This window comes from Anolis carolinensis, chromosome 3 (assembly GCF_035594765.1).
Source record: "Anolis carolinensis isolate JA03-04 chromosome 3, rAnoCar3.1.pri, whole genome shotgun sequence".
NCBI lineage: Eukaryota > Metazoa > Chordata > Lepidosauria > Squamata > Dactyloidae > Anolis > Anolis carolinensis.
The window spans coordinates 169,217,504-169,222,167 of NC_085843.1; the positions used below are offsets into that span (position 1 = coordinate 169,217,504).

The 4,664-nt window shown below is 41.5% G+C and overlaps 1 long non-coding RNA gene across 1 annotated transcript; it reads left to right on the forward strand.

The window, feature by feature from the left end:
- The first annotated feature begins 338 nt into the window (after positions 1-338).
- LOC134298080 (uncharacterized) lies at positions 339-4,411 on the forward strand. Its single transcript, XR_010005054.1, has 2 exons — positions 339-395; positions 4,208-4,411. It is a non-coding gene; the product is annotated as an uncharacterized LOC134298080 (long non-coding RNA).
- The last annotated feature ends 253 nt before the right edge of the window (positions 4,412-4,664 follow it).

Here is a 4,664-nt window from a genome sequence, read left to right on the forward strand (position 1 = left end):
AGAGCAGATTATATGGCAGAAGGATAACCTGTAGATACCTGGACCCAAACCATGTAAGGCTTTACAGAACATAACCAACAATTTGTACATTGCCTGGAAACTATTGGCAGCCAGTGGGTGATTTCAGTATATATTTAATATGCTCACTTCTAGATGTTCCAGTGACCAATCTAGGCCGAATTTGAACTGGCCCAATTGTTCACATGAACCAGTGCTACCATCTTATTTTCCATACAGAGAAAAGGAATCACATTTCTCTTTGTTGTCTGTCACCGTGGACACAGAATTCTGAAGAGTTCCTGGCTGTTGCCAAGCATCTTTGTTTATGTCAACAAAAATACTCACATGCCCTGGGGAAAGGAGGGGGATCACCGCAATGACAAACAACAGTTAAGGTAAGGGTAAGAGGCAGGTAGCATAATCACCCTTAGGGCTAGCCTGATGCACTTTCACTGAAGACTGGCCCTGGTCTCTGTGGCATGTATCAATATACTCCAAATCTATGGAGCAGCAAAAAACAAGCTTGCTTCACCTCAATAATTTTAAGAGAGGACATGATAGACATGTTTCAATGTCTGAACAATGTTCAAATATTTAAACATGGCTATCATGCACCCTCTTAATCTTCTCTTGTCCAAGCTAAACATTCCCTTTAGTTCTTTAGTCAAAGAAAAGAGACCTGTCAGAAATAAAAATCTAGGGGGCATACATAAGTCAATAGCACAAACAATTTTGTACATATACTCTGATTTTCAGCATCAAAATATTGGAAATATTCTATATAATTGGAACATGCATTAATTTTACTAAATTTGAAGGGCCCTTTTCTCTTTCCACCACATTTTTCATCAATATATGTAATTAGAATTGAATAATGTACAAATCACTCCTGGAGGACCAAAGTATTGGGACTTGATTCATGTAAATGAGAGTTAGGTGCTACAGCCTAAATTGGCTTATCACACTATAACTTCTGTTTTATTTGGCAAGATGTTTAAAGTCTATGTTGCAATTGCTTTGTGAACTGATCAACATTCGAGTGCACTGTTTTCTGGTGCACAATTAGATTTGTACCCAATGTTGCAGCTTATCTGTCAGCCATGTTTATTTGGCTGAATACCAGCTGTCGTACTTAGGGACTCACTTTCACCAACTTGTTGCTGTATACATAATTTGTATATATGTTTAAAAGCAATGCAATGCGGAGGAGGAGTTGTTTAAAGCTACGGACAATGCGATTGCTGTTGCCCACTTTTGGTCCAAAACTATTTAGCTGTTTGTGATTCCTTTATTTTATCACTTTTAAACTTATTTATTATGCTTTTGACACGAAATAAATAAATAAATTTGTATATATTACAAATATATACAAATTATATATATTTGTAATATATTACATTTTATCTATAAAATGTCACAGATCTACAATACATGTCCAAATCTAACTTTGAACTAATAATGGCTTGAAGATCCACCTGCTAATCCTGACTTCAATAGGTTCATTGATTCAGCTGCTGAAATCTGAGAGGGCAGTTCTACACAAACACGATAATCGAGTTTGGAAGTGGATTGAAACAAACTGGTTTTAATGTGCAGCTCCTACCAAACACTCTAGGAACCTGTTCAAGACTTGGATAGTGACCACAGCATCCACTGATTGCAGATCTGAACTGAACCCAAAAAATGCACTTTACATGGCTAGACAGCTGATGGAAAAAAGAAATTATATTTCTTATCTGGGCCCCTGGTGGTGGCGCAGTGTGCTAAAGCGCTGAGCTGCTGAACTTGCATACCGGAAGGTCCCAGGTTCAAATCCCGGAAGCGGAATGAGCGCCCGCTGTTAGCCCCAGCTCCTGCCAACCTAGCAGTTCGAAAACATGCAAATGTGAGTAGATAAATAGGTACTGTTCCGGCGGGAAGGTAACGGTGCTCCATGCAGTCATGACAGCCACATGACCTTGGAGATGTCTACGGACAATGCCGGCTCTTCAGCTTAGAAATGGAGATGAGCACCAACCCCCAGAGTCGGTCACAACTGGACTTAACATCAGGAGAAAACCTTTACCTTTACCTATTTTTATCCAGTCCACTATTATGCAATTATGCACTGCAGACAATGAAGGTCTACCCCAATTTCAGACCCTGTAGGAAATATAAAGGCAATCCTCGACATATGAACAAGATTATCTGCTTTGTACTAGATTATACAGCAGTGTAGACTCATATAATCCAGCTCAAAGCAGATAATGTGGATGATCTGCTTTGATAATTTGGACTATATGACAGTGTAGAAGAGGCGTGACTTAATGAGTGCTGCGGTGTGCATCGGGATGTACATTTTGTGGATAATGTGCCCTTGAGCCGGCTTTGAACTGCATTCAAACTGCATTATATAATGAACTGCATTATAGTGTCTGTAGAACTTCCCTGAGTTTATATGAACAAGTGTGCTGATCCTGAATCCAGCAAGGCTGTCTGTAATGCACAGTTATTTCCAGAGAGTATCCTGGGTTCGTCTGTCCTTAACCAGACTTTGTCAGGCAAAGTCAAGGGATACTCCAGAGTTTCTAGAAAACGCCAGAGTGCACACAGACTTTTAAGCACTTTTTTGAACAATTGGATAAGATCCAATTAGGTTTGGACTCCTATTAAGAAGAACACCACCTTTTCCCTGAGTTGAAAAGCACAAGGGAAGGATATGACTTTCTGTGTTGGTGTCACCCTCACCCCCAGCTACAGAGCTCCATGTGAGTATCTGATCACCACAGTCACATATTTTGTCATTAAAATAAGCCCCTGATCAACCAGCAAGAAGGGGGTGGTTGTGAAAAATCTATTTTCTGACATGAGCGGATGTGGTGATGGCCAGGTGCTCCCATGGAGCTTCATGGTTGGTGGTGACATGGAGGATAAGGTGATGGTCCAGTACTTTTTCTCTCTTGTATTTGGGCAAATCTTTGCAGCCACAGGAGCACTATGGACAGAATATTGCCTACTCTGAATACTGAAGTTTCTTACTACTGTTCTACAACCAGCAAATTTGGGGGTCAGGACTGATCCTTTTATTAACTTTTCTTCCAGGAGAAAACTTATACCAGTACTTGTATGTATATACTCATGCTATGTTTTCTGTGATTTATAGCTATTCATTTCTACATTAAATAAACTAATGATGTACTTGGCACTCAATATATTCAGAGAGAAAGGTCAGATTGTTCATTTAGTAATTAATAAAAGAGTGGAGAACTTGAAATAAAGGTTGCCCCCTCGGATCACAGCTCGACAAAGATTCAGACTTAATGCTGTTGATAACTATTACAGAAGGACTGTAAGTCACTATATTGCTTTCAAAGGAAATGAGTCAAGAGCACTTGTATACTATGCTGTTATCTATATATATATAAAAAGTGTACTGTCCGCTTGTAGGACCAAATTAACAACAAAACCACTAGAGCAAATAACAAAAAATTTGGCAAAGAAAAATATGTCTAACTACCTAATGACTGACCACCACAAAGAAAAAAACAAACACACAAAGAGAAAAAGGACTTAAAACCCCCAAAATAAATAACAAAATACAGTGCATGCACAAAAAATACTGCCCTAAGCCCCCCTTCAGTGTGTGGAGAAAAAACCACAGAGGAAAACTGGAGAATGGAGCCCAACCAGCTCCATAGTTCTCCCCCCAAACTTGGAGCCACACAGCCCCCAAGTGCATGGGTGGGCGGAGGGGGGAATGGAGCCAAGCGGCTCTGCAAACACCCAACCAGGAGCCATGTGGCTTGAAATGGCCTCCAACACTCCACCCAGGCCAGGGCCTAAATGGAAGGGGGGGAGGTAGCAGACATCTTGCAAAGGGACCCCATGTGGGCTCACCTCACTGCCTCCGCCACCTCAAGACCAAGACCCCCCCAATGCCTGCGGCCCCCAGGGTGATGGTAACGGAGGAAGAAACCTCCTATTAGGGAGGGGGTGCAGGCCAGTGACCCTGCGGGCCCACACCCCCCCTACTTACAGAACGGTGATCGACAATCCACACAGGACTAAAATCTACACAGCCTTTCCTTTCCTGTCATTTCAACCCATGGCTCCATTGAATCACAGTCTCCAGGCCAACAGAAAGGAAGCCTGCTCACTCTTCCTTAAGGCATCCTTTCACATATTTATACATGGCTCTCATATCTCCTTTTAACCTTCTCCTCTGCAGGTAAACAGAACCAGCTCTTTAAGATGCTCCTCTGTCATGATCTCCAATCTTTGACATCTCCGGTCGGCTGACAAAGAACAGATGCCAGCTATAAAACGGGCCAGCCATAAAACCTCAATTAACCTCTGGTATGTGAGAGCCCCTATATCAATGGGCCAAAGAGAAGGTTCTGGTATTCTGTACAATAAAACCTGTTGGAATCGACCAGCGTGTGTCTTGGTGCTTTTTCTGGTGGAAGACTGACCCACAGCACAACTGGGAGAAGAGAACCCGACATCCTTATAGGGATTATTCATCTTTTTAGTTGCCCTCTTCCTCTGGACACCTTCCAGCTCAGAGTCATTATTATTATTATTGTTGTTGTTGTTGTTGTTGTTGTTGTTGTTATTGACACAAAGACATATGACACAGCAAATGGGATATATATGCTGGATTTTGTATCACAAAATCACAAGTC